A 20,294-nucleotide genomic window follows, 5' to 3' on the forward strand; every position below is an offset into this window, starting at 1 on the left:
AACAAGTCGGTGTGGATATGTGTGATTGATAACAAAATGATGAAGTGATAGCCAAAGTGTCTATAAGTTCGCAACAAATAATAGTTTATTTTAGGTTGATCATGTATGCTAATGTGTCGGTCATATATTTTGAATGGTTAAGTTTGACGGTTTTTAGTCAACTGGTACAACTTCATATAATACTAATAATTATAAAGAATATAGTCGAATTATCATGAATTATAAATAATAAAAATACTATTAATAACAATTTTAACAACATACACTTAACTAACAACAACATACACTAAGTTTTAATTACTAATAAATATTATAAACCAATTGTAATGAAAGAAACGACTATAAAACTGAATATTTATAAATATGGTATGTTTTAATTAACATACAAATAATGCATTCTCATATTGTTATTCCAAAACATTTTACCACTCTTAATTATTTAATTGGTTCAGACCATAAAGAGGTCAACTACTACAAACAATTCAGTTGCCCAAACAAAGTAATAATGTAACTCGTTTTGACCATTGTTCTTCAGGTCATATATCTTTATAGTTGTAATGAGCTTTGGTAATTATTAAAAGAAAATAGATACATACTCGAAACAATAATCAATTTACCACTGTTACTTATAAATTATTTAACTGTCTTTGAACATTGTTCTTCAGGTCATTGAACCTTATAATTTAAAAAGTCAACCCATGTTACATATTTGATTGTTCAGTAACTATTATTTCCATGTAATAATAAACTTGGGTATACAAATATTCAATAAGTAATCATATTACTCAAATACATGACACAAATTCTCGAATCGAATATTCAAAACGCGCTTATAATCAAGATTGTTTTTCACGAATATGCTGTTTAATCATCTTTGCAGATGGAAAAAAATATGTGTTTGTATTTTATAAGCTTCAAGGCCAACAAGTTTGTTTATTAAACTTTGTATATCATATATTCATATTTCACAATGATTACTACTCCCAAAGTAATTGATCAAGAATATTTCTTCGATATCTAGTTTGAACACCTGAATATTGTGATCTGTTGGCCGGTCTATCAACAAACATAACAAGGATTAAACGAAATCAATAATATTAAACGAATAGAAAAAAAAACATTACTTGGCCCGACCAACCCGTTTTACCATGCTTAGGTAGATCATAGGGTGTTCACGGTCCGTCTGGACGCTTTGACAAAATTTTCAGCTGAGCCAGTAAGTATGTTTTTTACAACAACTAATATGAACCGACTAGATTGTCAGGGTCTGCTGGAACAGCCAAAATGGATCTGTTTTTGCGGTTTGCTGGTTTGAGGCGGATTGCTTTAGCATGGGATCATATAAAATGGTGTGTTTAAGAATATATTAGACATTTTACCTTTTCAGTATTAAAGGGTTAACAAAACACAAAATGGAATAAAGTAATTGGACGACTGGTAAAATTAATGACACGGTTATACACGTACTATAGTTTTTTATTCATATACGTGATTTTTTTAAACTCTACAATTAAAAAATACTTTTTATATTGCTTTTTTGATATTTCGACAGGTTTAGTCTTTGAAGCCCGTTCCAAACCATGAAACCCAATTTCTAAACAACAAACCGAACCATGGACCCTTGTTTTTCGAACCAGTTAAGTCCATACCTGACTGAACGGGTCAATTTATGTCAGTTTAGGCGATTTCAACCATTCCTTCGCACCTCTAGTATATCACACATAACATGTGTATTACCTTTAATCGTAGTATATTTAGCAAACAAATACCTATTAGCGGTTACAACCTCAGATTCTGCATCTAGCTCACTCAACTGGAAAAAAAAATACTTACCAGTTTAGCACAAAATAATAGTTTGTCAGTTTTTAATATAATAATAGTTTTTTTATAAAAGCTTAAATTTGATAATACAAAATAAAAATTATACAAATAATAGGTTCGCCTCGAGCTTGAAAAGTGTAGCCCACGCATGTTTTTTAAGAAAGCTTATTTTTAGGCTCAAATTGGTTTAAGTTTGGCCGGGTTGAGCACTTGAGCTTTTAGCGATCCAATATAGAGTAAATTCACAAGCAGCTTGGCTTGTGTGCACCCCTTGCACAAGATAAAGCTGAACCGAAATGTGTGCGAGTGTATCAATATGAGAATATTAATATTTTAAAAGAAAAGGGGGCTTGCCTCATCACACTGCATTGTAGTTGTAAGTCTGTGAGAAATAAAGAATGATCTATTATTAGCAAGTGACCTTAGGACGCTTAATATCTCTTCTTAGGTTGTGCAATCTAAAGCACGTGTAGCATCATCACACAGCCTGAAAGAAGTTGATTTTACATATTATCTAAACTTCAAAACTGCAATAAATTTCATTAGTATATGATAATCCACCACTCACAAAATTGTGGGAGCTTTCAAGAACGTGCGAACTAATGTAATTCGTTGTTTGTCACCACCGCTAACCTGCAATTAGTAAAAACATCAAGAAGATAAAGCTAAAATAATAAAAAAGCAGTTATGTTTTAACGTTAAGGTCTCGCTCGCCTACAAGCGTGGAATATTGTGGATGGAACTTCATATATTACCTTTTATTGTATGTTTTGAAAGTTACTTTTCTTTATTCGAACAATAATCTTACCATGGCAATTTTCATAGTCTTCTCAATTAAGTGACATAATATGAAATTCTCTATTGTTTCAACCTGTAAGAATATAATATGTGATACATGTTTAGACTTTTATATATCATACACATAGTGAGATACACACTTATATACATCATTAGCTATTATTTTCACATGTTCAACAAGGAATTCACTCTCAACAAAGTCTGCCATTTGTGGATCATTATTCCTATATGGCATTCGCTGACTCCAAATAATTAACCACGTTAATATTTAATAACACATGACATTACTTATTTTGTGAGATGTATAAAAACTTAAATATCAAGATAAAATGGCAATGTGCGCAAATGAAGAACTTTATCATTGACTACTTTCTTCAAAGACAATTATATTTCCATTGTAGACATAAATTAGAAAAATAAAGACTAAATAAAGGTGAATAAAGGTGAATGTTTGTCAAACAAGTGCTACTAACCTGTTCAACTTCACTCTTCCATTGCATATATTCTAGACACCCATCAATACTTTCGGCAAATAAAGCCTAATTTAAAGAATATTTGCAACTGTGTATATGTAAGTATCTATATAACAATGGATTCTCTGAAAAACCTAACACAAACAAAAGAAATTATATAAGTGGGTAAATATATTCGACTATAAAGATAAAAGGAGTTTGAGTTTATGTTATTTGTTTACTTTCAAAGCCTTTCAGTGAATCAGGGCTATATTATCGTGATCAAAGTATGCATACAACGCAAGGTACATATAGGATACAGTGTATTCGACACTCTCCTTGAAAAAGTAAACACAGTTAGTATAACAAAGTTTTAATGAAAGATAAAGTAATTCAAGGAGTATGAAGTGTTATCTAATGTCTACAATTTATGTCAATTGGACTCAAACTTGTTGGCCATTTCAAGTTACGATTTACAGCTTCAAAACATACGGTTTCTCAATTCTATATATTCTATCAGGGATTTACCAAAATCAAATTGAGTAAAAAAAAACCAAATAGCTATGGATTTATGTTATATCAATTAGTGTTTTAGCAACGACCAAACAATCAAAAACCAAATCTGAAACAGAAAACCCGCAAATCGATAAACATTCAATGACTGGAGAAAAGGAATGCGTACCTGGCTTTGGTGATGCGATTGGGGGTGGGGGGCTGAGACGAATCATACTTAAAGCTTAAAGAAATCATTGGTTGGTAACGGACAGTTACTCTTCAATAGTTTGCTGAACAAAGAATTATTGGTCTGGTTTATTTTCTCTTCTTCTCTTGTGTTACGGTTTATTTGAGACAACCGTCAATCTCCCAAGAACATAAGAAAAAAAGAGAAAATAGACCCAAAATAATAATTCTTTCTTATTTTTTTTCTCAAACAAAGATTACAATATATAGGAAAATCAAAGACATAAAAATAGAAAAAGATAAATAATAGGAAATCATAATTTTACTCTAATAAGGAAACTAAATAATAGATAAATTTAAATAATAATAATAATACTTTTATTATAGGATCGTATCACAGACCCTCCAGAACTAAATGCACTTATTGATTGCAATTGAAGCTTGAGAGAAGATTCCATAAGTTATAGTAGATATTAATTGCAACTGAAGGGCCACTGATGACACAGAACTCGCCGGAGATCAAGATTGCTGGAGTGGAGATTTGTCGGAGAGTTAATTAGCTATTAATATTTTAGCGACTTAAGGAGAGAGGAAGTAAGAGATGAAAGGACGCTTATCTCTATTATAATGTAATATAGATATAGATATAGATTATATTTATCATACGACAAGTAGTTCATAATTTTCTTCATCAAAATCCATTCCAAAACGTCAAAAACATAATTATTCACAGTGTTTCATATTTCACAACAAGAATGGTCTTCAAAGATTGAGCTGTATCTCTGTCATAACAAACTGGAATGATGCAAGACCAAAGCTTGTCATTAACTTTATTGAGTTACGGTTCTAGTGACTATTTATTTGTGTTTTTATTCTTTCGTATGGCTTCACAATTGTTATTTCAAATTTGTGCGTAGATCTATACCCTCTGTGAAGATCAGCTATTTTAGCTTATCTCGGGTCCGAATCTTGGCAAACTTTCTAAAGAACATTTGTTCTTTACATGCTAATTTAGTTTAATTGAGATTTTTATACTTTTTGAGAACTAAATAATATTTTTAAACATTTATTTAACTGGTGATAGAGTTCTGTCCAAAACTGATTTACTTTTCCTTGTTTCTTTTTCAACTTCTAGTTATGTTATTTTAATACATATTTTTTTCTTCTTGTTTAACACTGACATATCAAACACATGTTAAAGAAGCTCTATTTACTTGAATTTAGGGATTTCTCGTAAGGACTCACCCAACCTTAACCAAGATCTTAATCTTTCAACTCATCAAATTCAAGGTGAATAATTCATACCCTTTTTTTCCTTTCATATTTTACCCTTGGGGTAACATGCATACACACACATCACTTATTATATGCATCTATATCTCATCAACCACAATTTTATAGCAAGTGTTTATGGATTTATTTATCAACGATAACATGTTATATGGTTATATGCTTATTTTTATCGTTTGGCGGTTGGGCTACCTCATCCTCATCTAATATGCATACACTACCTCGATAAGCTGACTTTGTGCTAGACCGAAAGGGTTCACATCTATTTTATTTGTGTATTGTTATATATCATTAGTTTTGTAACTGTCCATATTCACATACGAATTGTTTTGTTTTTACAATAACCATATATCTAAACTTGTGTATTGCTCACTTATAACTTTATGTTGATCAAATTCTATTTTTACGCGTGTTACAAGTTTGTTAGTTTAAGAATTAGTTGTTTGAGTGAACGTTTAGTTTGACGCTAAGTTATTAAATAAAAAGATAGTTTGACAGTTAATATTTTTATTTTGATTGTAATGTGTACTTGAATAATTGTAATTAATAAAATAATTATTGTCAATTAATTAGTGTCTTATGAGCTATTGTCTAATCAATACATTATGTCCCAGCATATTCCGCTATTGATCGGGGTGTGACAAAGTTAAGGCCTCAAATGTGATTTTTGGCTATGTGTCCAATCAAAGATATTGAATTTATAGATAGTTATAAAATTGTCCGGTCACTTCACAACTTATAGAGATATTAAATGATCGCCATGATTGTATATCTTCTTAACCGATATTAAATTTAATTTGCCAGTATTTTCAAGTGAAACTATCATTACTTTTAGCCATACAAAGTAAAAGAAGTGTGAGCATAAAATAATTAAAAGTAATAAACACTACTCCTTGACCACACAAACTAATATAAATGGCAATATATAATACCTTTTAGCCACACATCATCATACATAAACCATGAAAGTTCATTTAGCCACATATATGAAGACCAGGTTGGGTGAATTATATAATTTAATTATCTTTTCTTATTTATTTAAAGCTACTTTGTAACGTTTATGGAATGATCCCAAGCTCCAAAGGTCGTTCACAAAGCTTTTTGTTCTCGAGAGAACACGAGTAGAAATGTGAGATATGAGATGGTGAATCTGCTTGAAAAGGTCGCCTTTTATAGCAAAAAGTAGCCAAAGATGCATGGTCGTGCCAAGGGATGCATAGTTGCACACGTTGAAGGGGTATGCACCCGCCTTAACATCGAGCGGGGCGGGTCAACCCACAAGATATAGACAAGAGGCTTGAAATCAGGATGTCATGAAGACACAAAGCCAAAACCTATGCGTAAGCGCACGAAACATCTGCGCGTGGCGCATATCACATATGCACACAACACACACATTTAGTGTGAGAATAAAGAGAAGACCTTGCGCATCCCCGGGATAGGCGCATAAAGGCCGCGCATAAGCGACACACAACAAATGAGACAATAGTCTAATCCAAATCAGGATAAGGACAACCATGATTGTACTCATCAGACAACCTTCCAGAAGGTATCTTTTAAGGAATAAAGAATGTGCTGATGTTGACAGCTGCCAATGAAGGGTGGACAACTCAGCAAAGCCCATGTGCCACCGAGTGATGGCACATGGGTCAGGTGAAATACCTTGGTCAGAGAATAATCAATGAAAAAGCACCAGGTGTCCTAAGTACACGTGGCGCGAAGCAATAGGAGGAGGCCAAAAAGGCCCTAATTTGGTCTGAGCCCAATCATTGGAAACCTTAATACTATAAATACCACACCACCTCCACAGTTGGAGGCAGGCAAGAAAATATATTCTAAGTCCTTTACTCATTTTCACATCCTGATTACCCTCTCCTACAATATCTGATTCTCACACCGGAGGGTTACCCTAAAGAGGACCCCTCTGTCCCTTTCTGAGGGGTAAGCTCACGGTGCTGTTCGTTTTGTAGGTGGAAGAACTCGTATCTCGGAAAACCATCGGTGATATAGCACACTCGTACCCGAGGAACGTTGATTGTATACAAGTAAGTCGATACACGCTTCTTCATTGGCGCCATCACCTGTTACAACGGCAACAAAACCACTATTTCATCAATTTTCTCTCTGAAAATCTTCACCATGGTTTCCGGTGTTCGAAACAACGATCAAGTTCTGGAGGATAATGAGCTTGAGGATGTTAATGAGGGACATCAGGTTCTGAGGGCGCCGCGTGACACTGCGCGCACCACCAGTAACCATCCCTTCAACACAACACCTCATAGTCAAACTGAAACTCCCCCAGACGATCTCACGTTCCAAAATCTGACTGGTACAAAACAAAAAGGACCAATGGGCCCGGAAGTTGAAACCAATGACCCTAAAGAATGGCTCATAAACGAACAACGGCGTTTAATGGACAAATACAATGAGTTGGTAAAACACAAAAAGTTAGCCGATTTAACACAAAGGCTCGCATTTAATAAACAAACCATTCAGGGAACAACAAAAAAGAAGCGCGCGCTGGAAGACGGTCATTCTGTTCACACCGAACAAGCTGATATTAGTGATGAGGAAGAGGTGCACAGCATGAAGAAGACGCGTGATACTCATGCAGAAGGTTCACAGCTTCGCGCACACATGCATATAGCACCTGGAGCCAAAGCTGATATGGATTTATACACACCATACAACCCACAAGCGAAAGGGCAAGTGGACGTAACCATACCATATAGGCCAGCCATCTTGGTAAAACATTCAAAATTCGCTGAGCACATTGCGAAGGCTCCCATTCAACACAAAACCAAGATGCCAAGTGGTTTAGGCAAGTACGATGGTACAACAGATCCAGATGATTTCTTACAAGGTTTTTATAACACTGGAAACTTAGAAAGCTGGACGATGCCAACATGGTGTCACATGTTTGCTCGCTGCCTCACGGGTGCAGCGCGTGTCTGGTTCGAAAGCTTGCCGACAAGACAAATCGATGGGTTCGAAGAGCTATTGGAAAAGTTCCAGGCTCACTTTGTACAGCAGCGCAGACACACGCGCGACCCCGATGACATCATGCACTGCGTACGCAGGAATGATGAAACCATTGAAGACTACATAACTCGTTTCAATCAGGAATCTCTTGCAATTGGAGGCATCACTGAACAACTCTTGCGCGTGGCCTTTATACAAGGTGCTCGCAGTGATCAACTCCGCAGAGCTCTCGTGAGCAGAGAAGGCATGCCAACCACTTGGGCTAAGCTTATGGAAGCATCGCGAATCTTCGCGCGAAATGAAAAACAAATTGCCCAAGACAGAGCAAGAGATAAAGGGCATCAAACAGAAGCACCACGCAACAATGAAAGAAGGGGCAAACAAAACTCCATATGGTCCAGGTTGCAACAAACCAATTATTCTCCTGCAGAAAAGCAAGCGCAACAAAGTTCACCCCAACCCCAAAAAGACATTCTTAATCGCGGAGAAGGTGACAAGAAGGAAGGCTGCAGAGAGCCTAACAGACCTCTACCAAGAATATGGACTCCCCTCACCAAAACGCCTTCGCAAGTGTTAAGCACAGAGAATGTCCAGTTTAAAAACCCCAGGCCATTACTCCATAAGGGACCACCGAACAGTGGCAAATATTGTGAGTTTCACAAATCCACAGGGCACAACACCGATGCATGCCATCATTTGAAGGATGCGATCGAAAAAGATGTGAAATCAGGCAAGTTGGCTCACCTGGTAAAAAATCCAAGACCAGAGAACGAACAACCAGACGGAGCCTCAGCCAGTAAAAAATTCAAAAGAATCTGTGTAGCTGAAGGAAGAAGGCAAGGGCAAGGATCGAGGAAGAGAAGCGCGCAAATCCAAGGGGATTGGCGCGAGCAACAAGTAATCTTTCCAAGAATCAGAGGAGGCCCGTCTATCAGCAGTCCTCTAATCATCACTGCACACATCGCTCATTATGAGGTGTCAAGAGTCCTGGTGGACACCGGTAGTGAGTCAGACATCATGTATGAGCAATGTTTCAGGAAGTTGGATCCAGCAGACCAAGCAAGGCTCGAAGTTGTGAGTGCACCAATCTCGGGTGTCTCAAACGAAATTATTCACCCCCTAGGTCAGATACAATTCGAACTAACTATGGAGGATGAGAAGCACAAGCGAGCTGAAATTGTCAACTTCCTGGTCTTGCCCACCACTTCATGCCATAGTATGATCTTGGGTAGAGGAACGATTGCCCAATTCAACGCCATACCGTCACCAGCGCATGGCGCGTTGGGGTTCCCAACACCAACAGGAGTAACATTTGTGTACCGAGATCATTTATGCGCAGTAATAAGTATACCTCGAGAGGGGAGAATGAAGCTTCCAGTGGCAAACAACGCGCCAGAGGAATGGATTCTCAACCCAAAATTCCCAGAACAAACAATCACAATCGGAGCTACGATATCAGATGACACAAGAGTGAGAATGAAAAGATTGCTCACAACGTATATGTCAGTCTTCGCGTGGCAACATTCTGATATGACTGGGGTTCCGCGAGACCTGGCGCAGCACTCTCTCAACACATTCAAGTCCGTGGAGCCAATTGCTCAAAAGAAAAGAGTCATGGGTGACGAGAAGACAGAGGCCATGAATGAGCAAGTAGAAGATCTACTGCGCGTGAATATCATTCGCCCAATACGATATCAAACATGGGTAGCCAATCCTGTGATGGTAAAGAAGAGCAATGAATCATGGAGAATGTGCATTGATTTCAAGGACCTCAACAAGGCGTGTCCAAAAGATTGTTACCCCCTCCCAAACATTGACATGAAGGTGGACTCCGTGGTGCCATTTAAGCTCAAATGTTTCCTGGATGCCTATAAGGGCTATCACCAAATTCAAATGGCACCACAGGATGAAGACAAGACTGCTTTCAGAACTGACAAGGGTGTTTTCTGTTACACAAAAATGCCCTTTGGTTTGAAGAATGCAGGAGCCACTTACCAAAGACTCATGGATGCAATTTTCAACGAGCAGATTGGAAAAAACTTAGAAGTCTACGTGGATGATTTGGTGATTAAAAGCAGGGAGGAAAAACAAATGCTCAAAGACATCGAAGAAACCCTTCGGCGCCTAAAGGAAGTAAACATGAAGCTCAACCCGAGCAAATGCACATTCGGCGTGGAAGAAGGGAAATTTCTCGGCGTAATAGTCACCAAGGATGGTTTCAAGGTGAACCCAGAGAAGGTGGAGGCTATCCTCGGCATGCCCTCACCATCCACCATGAAGGAAGTTCAAAAGTTGAATGGTAGATTGGTATCAATTAACAGGTTCCTAGCAAACCATGCAAGCAAATCTACCCCATTCATTAACACATTGAGAAATTGCTTAAAGAAAAGCCAATTCAAGTGGACGCCTGAGGCCGAGCAAGCTTTCAGTGAGATAAAAGAATGTCTGATAAATCTGCCTGCGCTCACAGCTCCACTACCTGGTGAAACTTTAACGTTGTACCTGTCAGCAGGAGAGCGCGCCATTGGCGCAGTATTATTGGTGGATCGCAAGGGAATCCAAGCACCAATTTATTATGTAAGTCGGGTGCTGACAGATCCTGAGACGCGCTACACCATCATAGAAAAGTTAGTTTTATCACTAACGCATGCGTCGCGCAAGCTTCACATATATTTCAATGGTCATCCTATTGAAGTCCTGACTGATTACAACATCCAGCAAGTCTTGCGACGTCCCGCGCTCTCAGGAAGGCTGACAAAATGGGCGCTGGAATTAGGGGAGCACACGATCACCTATAAGCCTCGTCCAGCAATCAAGGGACAAGTCTTAGCTGATTTCATCGCAGAAATCCCTGAAGGAAAAGTCGAAGAGGCTCAGCGCGAAGTAGACCCTCCGCAAGCCAATAATGAAGAAAACGTTTGGAGATTAATCACTGATGGAGCTTCAAACAACGAAGGGTCCGGCGCAGGCCTCAAGCTGGTGGATCCAGAAAATCATGAGTATACTTACGCAATCAGGTTGGATTTCAAGAGCACCAACAATGAAGCTGAGTATGAAGCCCTGCTGGCTGGTTTGCGCATCGCGCACAAGTTCGGAGTTAAAAAGCTAGAGGCTCATGTAGATTCATACCTGGTAGCAGCACAAGTCAATGGCCTTTATGATGCCAAGGAGAACACCATGCCTCTGTATCTAGAGCAGGCGAAGAAACTCACCGAACAATTTGACTTTTTCAGAATCATACACATTCCGCGCAGTGAAAATAAATCTGCTGACGCACTAAGTAAGATGGCATCAACCAGCTTCGATCATTTTGGCAAAGATGTCAGGGTGGAAGTAATGAGCAACCCGTCAGTGGGAGCGAAGTCTGTTCTTGTAATTCATATAACACCTTCATCATGGATAACTCCAATAATGGAATTCTTGAAGGAGGGAAAGGTACCAGACGATCGCGCACAGGCGAGGAAGATAAGACACAAGTCGCAGAACTACGAAATGCTCGATGGTACGTTATATCGACGCTCTTATCTTGGACCACTCATGAAATGCCTAGACGCTGAGGAAGCAAGCTATGTGATCAGAGAGATACACGAAGGAATCTGTGGAATACATGCTGGCCCGCGCATGGTGATCGCCAAGGCAATGAACGCAGGTTACTATTGGCCTGGCATGTACTTGGACGCGTTAAAAGAGATCCAAAAATGCAAAGCGTGTCAGAGCTATGCGCCAAATACCATGCGGCCAAAGAACAACTTGATTCCGGTGACCTCTGCATGGCCTTTCCATAAGTGGGCAATAGATATTGTGGGTCCCTTACCACAAGCGCCAGGGCGAGTAAAGTTTTTGGTAGTGGCAGTAGACTATTTCACAAAATGGGTTGAAGCGAAGCCACTGGCAAAAATCACAGCCGAGGCAATGAAGCAATTTATTTGGAGCCACATCGTATGCCGTTTTGGCCTGCCCATGGAAATCGTGAGCGACAATGGCAAACAATTCACTGACAGGAAGATATCCAGTTGGTTCAAGGAATTGCATATCAATCAGGTCTTCACTTCAGTATACCACCCTCAAGGGAATGGCCAAGTGGAACGCGCGAACCAAAGCTTGCTGAATGGGCTGAAGAAAAGGTTGGAGGGAGAGTCCCATGCATGGGTCGAGGAGTTACCAAATGTCATGTGGGCGCACAGGACATTAAGCAAAACCAGCAATGGCGAGTCCCCGTTCAGCCTAACCTATGGAACGGAGGCTATGATTCTAGCAGAGATTGGATGCCCATCCTATAGAGTGCTCATGATGAGTAAGACGGATAACGAGCAAGAAAGGAGGTTGGATCTCAATTTACTTGAGGGATGCAGAGAGGCGGCTATCATCAGTGAAGCCAAATACAAGAAAAAGCTAGAAAAATACTACAATCAGCGCGTGAAAGAATGCCACTTCAAGAAGAATGATTTTGTTCTTCGGAACAATGAAGCTAGTCGCGCAATCCCCCCGGGAAAGATGTCTCCCAACTGGGAGGGACCTTATCAAGTCTCGGAAGAATTGGGAAAAGGCGCATACACTTTAAAAGATTTAAATGGAAAGCAGATCCAGCGCACATGGAACGCAGCACAACTTAGAAAATGTTTCATGTAAAAGTTGTCAAGTTCGTAATCAAGGCTTTTTAAGCCATTATGAATAATGATACGCTCTGTTTTTTTCTTAATATGCGTTCTATTACCTTTTGCATACATGTTTCACACTTCCCTTTATTAATTTTGAGCAATATGACAACATTGTATTGACATCAAACTAAAAATAAAACGAAGTAAAACATACATGCGCGAGCTTCAAGCTCAGACGCGTTAACGAGTTTTTACTCTAAAACGTCAGGGCCTTAGCCCAATAACATGAGCCTTAGCTCAAATTACTCATAGCATCCATCCTACGTATTGCGCAGCTGGACCATAAAAATACCTAAGCACAACTAAGGCAAAGCACATGCCAAAGCATAGTTGTTAAGGTCTCAGGTCGGAGCCGCGCATGGGATTATAATGGATATAGGCAGAGTAACACATACTGACACGAAAAAACTAAAAAACTCATTCATAATTCCCTATAATAAATGCACGATAACGTCGCGCAAAAGAGGAATAATGAAATGCCAAGGCACGTGTCAGGATATTCAGAATATCGCAAACTAACTTGAAATATGACAACTGTTAAGGATTAAGTAAAAATAATTTCCTTACAACCTTGTTCAAGTTTCAATGTGTAAGCATACCTTATATTCAACAAGCACACACATGCAATATAAAGAGATGAATTGGGAATGCGCAAGATGCGAATAAGGGAAAAACAAAATTTCATTCCGAAACATAGAAGTTTACAAATTTACAAATGATGAGGTAAAAACTACAAACACAAAAAAAAAACAAGAAGGGCTTTTCAAGTCTCTATGTCAATATCAGCCTCTTCATCTTCCTCATCATTATTTCCTCCCTCAGCATCTGGCGCAGCCCGCTCCTCATCATCTCCAAACTTACCATAATCAAGCTGTTCATCTTGAATATAGTCGTCTTCTGTCATGATAGCGTCAGGAGTAGGTCCTTTGGCCACGCCAGAGCCGCTGGCAGAGGTAGCGTTGCCCGCGCCATCATCATTGCCACCAGTCCCTTCACATTCATCAAGTAATTTCTTTAAAGCGCCAAGATCGGGCTGGTCAGCAAGCGCGGCTATCTGCAAGTCACAAGGAACAGTATAAGTATAAAAGATTATGAAAATAAGTCAAGTAAACTCATTAAGATTAAAATACCTGCTCAAGGATGGGAATTGGAGTATTCAAGTACTTCTCCCCCACCTCAGCCATGTCAGTGCAGACAGCGTCGAGCTGATAAGGGTAGTCGGATGGATTCTTCTTTAGCATGCCATATTCATAACCATCCTTAAACCCCTCAGCCCGACCCACCAAGCGCGACGCCGCATTACAGTCCATCACAAGGGTCTGAAACTCATCTGAGTATTTCATGGCATAAGCGCAACGAGTCACACCCTGTGAAATCAGCCATTGACGGTCCTGCGCGAGGGAAGAAACAGACGTCTCAAGAGCAGGGATTTGAAAGTTTAACAACTTGACAGTTTCCTTGGTTTGTTTTAGCTCTTCTTTGTCAGACGCTGCTGCCGCCAAGGCTTCATTCTTTTCCGCTCGCGCAGCATCGAGCTCTTTCTTCAGGCGCGCAACCTCACTCTCCAATAAAGATTTTTCAGTATTAACCTGCGCAATAGTTTGGTCATGCGCCTCCACTGCCAACTCCAGGTCACGCGCTCGACGCGCGTACTTGGCCGCATCTGCCTCTGCCACTTGCAGTTTCTCCCGCGCAGCTTGCAGCTCAAGCCCGCGCTTCACAAAAGCAGCGTTTGAACTTGCCCGGTTCTCGCTAAGTTCTGCTTGGAGTTTCTCAGCTTTCTCTCGGGCATCAGAAAGATTCCAAGCAGAAATCTTAGCCTCTTGCTTGGCCTCCACAAGGGCATCACGTACCTTTATATAATCATTGCGAAGCTCTTGGGAGGCAGCAAAAAACGCAGACCCAGCAAAAAGGTGGTCATTAAGCAAATCCACGCGAGCGCGATCCTCTTGAAACCTCCTTTTAGCTGAAGGAACAGAGTGAACCCAAAAGTCTTCACATACGCCCAAGGATTGGAATGAGCTCTCTTCAGTGATACTCCAGCTCGGGCGGTATATGTGATCGGCTCCCTACAAACACAAAGCAACGCAAAGAAACGTTTTAGTTATCTAAACACTAATTTGGAAGTCTGCACAGCGGAGCAAAATAAACTTATACCTGAGGAGAACCGGCAGAAAGATTAGCGCCAGCTGATGAGCTCCTGCCTGCCCCATGAGAAAAAGGCTGCGCCACGAAATCTCGTGGCGCTATAGGACTTACGCGGCCACCATCAGAATTTTCAAAATTAACCTCCTCATCATCCTCTATAACAGGTCTCTTCTCCTGCGACTTGGAAGAATCAAAAATAGTCTCACGAGGAGGGCTGCGCGCAGGAGGAGGTGAGGGAGGTCTTGACGCTGTTAGAGCAACGCGAAAAATAGTCTCCTGCTCCTTAGTGATCCCAATGAGGGGAGATTCAGTACTTGTGGGAGCAGGAGCAGAACTAACGGCGCCAGCGCTAGCAGTACCACCAGCAGCTTGTGTGCCAGCTATAATTCCTATGAAAAAATCAACAAGGAGAAATGATTCATGACTTGAACTAAAAGAAAAAAATCAGACAATCAAAGCGCAATAAATACCTTGGCGCACCGCAGTCCGCGAATTAAGCATCGCCATGAAGTCCATTTTCCCCCTTTTTGAGGGCAAAACAGAGGACTTCAAAACAGCCTTCGGCATAGCCTTGGCACCCTGTTGCGCCTGAGGTTGAGCCACCAACGTTGCCGGCTCTACAAACATTTGAGTGAACAAAGCTTCATTAATAACTCTATCGGAATCACGCTCATAAAACCACAAAATATAAACAAAGTATACCTGTTGGAGAAGACGAAACAGCAGGCGCAGCACCGCTTCCCTTGTCCGCCGCGCGCAGAGATGAGGTGGCAGCACCATACCTCGTGTGGACTGGAGGATTGCCCACACCTTGAGGCAAAGAAGACGAGGAAAACTTGGAAGTAAAACCCTTGGTTTTCTCAAGTCCCTTCACTTGAGTAGGAGGAAGATTCTGGGCAACAGAGGCGTCATCTTTTTTCTGTTTTTTACTGGCCCCTGCGCCAGTTTTGCCTTTAGCCTTGCGCTTGAGTTTTTGCGCTTCAGCTTCTGCCTCCTCCCCTTCCTCTTCCACAGGCTCCAACCCACAATTAGCGAGCGCATCTACAATACGCGCAAGAGAAATGTTAAAACCAAATTTGGTATTCTAAGGGCCTAAACACAAATACAAGGGCTTACCAGGCGCATCGCTGTCAAAGCAAAATTCTAAGTCGACAGGGATGAACATATCATCGAAGCGATCAGGGAAAGCAACTTCCCCAGCGTTCAGGGCGACAGAGCCACCTTCTGTATGCTCGTCATAGGCGGCGTGGATGTATTCCTTGCTTTCTGCATAAAACAAGACAAGTGATATCAGCAAAACGAATTATACTCGCGCAAAATTAATGCAATGAACAAACAACCCACCTGAGCCATCAACATGGATGACATGCTCAGTCTCGCTGTCAGTCCACCTCTTGCTCATACCAACCCCCACCAACGCTTCCTCGCAAATATTCTTGGCGGGGGATGGTTCAGCAGTTAATTTTTTAACCCACGCGCCAGATGGATTCTTAAAAACGTCATCATCCGCGGGCGCGGAAGTAATCGCGCGCATGGTCATACGAATGGGAATAACACCAGCCTTGATATAAAAGAATTTTTCAGCCCAGTCATGAAGGCTTTTGAAGGAAACAGTGCAGCACTTAACCTTCTGACTGCGCGGTGTGAATGAGAACCAAGAATCTTGGATTTTCGGCTTATAAAAATATTGAAAGCGCCGAGGGGTGGGCTCCTCGCGCTGAGCTTTGCACATGAACTCAAAATGAGTCATGCGCACTAATCCACAGGGATGGACTTGAGATATATGAATCCCGTAAAATTGGAGGAGCGCACCTATAAACCTCGTCATCGGAAGACGAAGATTACAGTGGGTAAAAAAGTGAAAATATAAATAGATATAGCCGACGGGAGGATCCGCCGCCGTTTGCCCGGTCGCCGGGAGCAGACAACCATACTCAGGGAGAAAACCCTGAGAGGCGACGAGATTATCAAAATCAGGTTGTTTCAACTTGCAGGGAATCTCATCCCATCTCTTCACCGCCTTGTTCTTCCCTCCCTCCTCCGACGAGGCCTCGGCAACCCGAGTACCCTTGCCGGTTTTCTTCTTTAGTACATTTACTGTCGTCATTCTCTACAGGTATGGTCCCTTTGCGGTTAGAGGAATGGCCGTGTCAAGGTATGCAAGATCGTGCACATCCTTTCGTTGACATGTGTCATAATGGCTTGTTAATCTTTTCGGTTTGCCATCTTTTCAGTTTGTCTTGACCTCTGCATGCCCAGGAAATAGTGACACCCGTGCACGGCTTCTACGTCAGACTTTGACTTCTCTTGGCTCTAGGAGTTAAGAACAATCGTACATGTGTAGGTAAGCTAGTGCTTAGTCTTCAGCAATTCTTGAAATCTTCAAATATTCACTGTTTATTCATGTTTTTTACTTTGATCTTTTCATTCTTGAGTGTCAAAAACTTATCTTTATCAATTAAAAACGATTTAGGTAGTGTTTTCCCCACTAACAATAAAAAGTGTATAAAAATTATAGTAAATACGTATATAAAACATGTATAATTGATGTCATTTTAGTAACCATAATCAAGAACGAGTTTTGATTGATATAAAAAAAAGTCTCTTTTAATTGATTATAAGGAGAAAATAATTATTGAGAAATATCAATATTGAATTGACTTATGTTTTATGCAACCATAGGATATGTTTTATGGTGTGAATCATGGGAAAACTAGGTATGTGTAAATAACGCATAAAACAGTACACGTGTAAATTTTTGACAATTTGCTAATGTTTTGAAACCCGGATCAGACCAGAAAACGAAGTTAACTTTCATAATAAGTGATACTATTTAACCCATTTTTGACAATTCGCCAATATTAAAAATGATCCTATTTAACCCATTTTCATAATAACCAGGTGGTTCTTGGTGTTTGCAGGACTGGTGAACAAGCGATCCAACCAAAAATTTAGAGTATCACAATTTTTTTTCTTCTTAAAACTGACACCAGATTGGTGCCAGCTACCATCGATTCGTTCTTCCTCAAAGTCAGCTATCGTTGAACAAACATTTGATACTACCCAGACCTTCATATTTCTGGGTTTTATTTTGATAGAATGGAGATAAAAGAGAAATGAAGCATATGGTTATGTCAGAAAGTGAAGTGACAACCCAGTACTATTTTTAAATTTAAAATCCTACTAAACTAAAAGCCTACATGGAATGAATATGGTCATGTGGTTGTATTTGGGCTTTAAAGAGCTTTAAAGAAAATTTAAATGTATAGAATATGTGACTTACATTAATTGTAAAATAACTATAAATATAAATAAAGTAAATGGTATCTATAGTTACATAATAAAAAATCTAATTAAGATAACTAACAGAAAGTTTATTAAAAATAATAATAATAATAACTCGGTACGACTTACTATTATCATAGAATTTAAGTTCTAAAACTAATATTTATTATTTCTTTTAAATAAATATTTGTTATCCTGTTCTTAAACATGTCCGACTTGTCCTGCCTCATCCAACCAGTGACCCGCTAAGGTGATTGGCTCGCAGTCCGGGCAGGTTCTGAAAATCTTGATATTGAAAACGCCAGCTAAATAGTAGTTGAACTCTTACAATGAACCTAAGAATAACTCAAGGTACACCTGTTTAAATCGATGTAAACCAAAATCACCTCTCTAGAATACAAAGAACAAAGTATGACAACTCAGTGAGTTTACTGATAAACTTAGGTTTGTTCCTTGATTCATTTGTTTGGTTAAGAACAAACTTGTAATTCTTACTTCTCGATTAAAATCCCGAAACTTGAATAATCTTTACATGCATTCTATTTGAAAATTTAACCTCTCTTCTACTTTTTTTGCTCAATTTGAAAGGACCAACAACCAACTTATGGTTTTCATGGAGAATAAAAATGAAATTATCTTCATGCCCAGGAGTCTAGGAGAGTGAATTACCCAATTACCTTTCTCTTTTGATATCAAGTACGTGACATAACACAAACCTAATGAATAGATTGAACATAAAATTCAAATGTTTATTGTGTTGGGTTCGTAGGCCTTGTGTGGCCCGCTTTATTAGTTGAAGTCCAAATGGCAGACGGGTGTAGGGTGGCTAGACCGAAGCCTGGCCCGGTTTGGATTTCTTGTTCAATAATTTATAAACCCTATATAGCTCAGTCTCTATTTAAACAACGATATGTACTTGTAATTATTGGTCACTTAATAAAAGAAGTACCTAGTTGCCACCCGTGGATGTAGGTCAGTTTAAACCGAACCATGTTAAATCCTCGTGTTCGTTATTGCTTTCGTGTTTGTGTTCGGTTCGTGTGTGTGTTTAATCCTAACAAGTGGTATCAGATCTTAGGATCGGTATCACACGAAGAACACGAGAACCAGCCGAGTCGCCGTTTAACCATCCAGCCGCCGCCACCCTACTGCGTTAGGGTTCCGCCGCCTACGGTTTTCTGATCGCCGTTAGGGTTTACGCCGCCGTTGTTTCGCCGCCGGTAAACCCAGCACAAAGATCACGACTAGGGTTCAATCGAGCACCGCGTCACCACCCTTTGGCCACCATCTCGCGTAATCTGATTTGTCGCGTCGTTCCTTCGATTGCTGCTTTTTTTTTTCTCTAGCTAGTTGCGATTGACAAGAAAGAAGAAGAATTATATTATTATTTTCTTGGAGTTTACGTCCCATGAAAAGAGGCTAAGGAGCAATTTTTTTTTTTTTGAAGTGTGCCTTAAATTAGATTACTATTGTTATTATTATTCTATCTTTGGCCTATAAGTTACAAAGGCAGTAGCCTGGTCAGTTTAATTTTGTGTTGGCCAAAAGTGTTTGGCAGTTTAGCCCGGAAATAATTTGAGTTGAGATTATATTTTGGAAAGTACGAGCCAAGAACGTTGAATCAAGATCTTATTTTTATTGAAGAACAGTTGTTAAGTCAGAAAAAGCATTAAAGAAACAAAGAATCAGTGTCAACCGCGTTTGTCAGGTTTTATCATTTCAGTTTCTGATTTACAGTTCGTATCTCCGTTGCGTTTAGAATAGGTTGATTATTTAACAGAGTTCAATAGAACAATCGTTAAGTTCAGGCTCATGTTGTTGTGTCTGTCTCTGTTTTTTATTCAGTTTTTCATTTTAGTCATTGTCATGGCAGAAGATGGAAAGATTTCAATACAAAGGTTTGATGGACAGAAATTTGGTTGGTGGAAGATGCAAATTGAAGCGCTACTTTGTCAGAAAGACTTAGATGTAGTGTTTGAGGATGAAAACCAGAAAAGTTGTCAGAAGCAGATTGAAAGAAGTTAGACAAGAAAGCTAGGGCTTGTATTACTTTGTCGTTGTCGAAAGATGTGGCGTTTAACGTCATGAAAGAAACCACAGCCCGTGGTATGATGGACACACTATCCAACATGCATGAGAAGCCTTCGGCAGCGAATAAGGTCTATCTTATCAGAGAGCT

This window comes from Bidens hawaiensis, unplaced genomic scaffold (assembly GCF_021521415.1).
Source record: "Bidens hawaiensis isolate Kalapana, Puna unplaced genomic scaffold, B.hawaiensis_p1.1 tig00033251_1, whole genome shotgun sequence".
In the NCBI taxonomy this organism is placed as follows: domain Eukaryota; kingdom Viridiplantae; phylum Streptophyta; class Magnoliopsida; order Asterales; family Asteraceae; genus Bidens; species Bidens hawaiensis.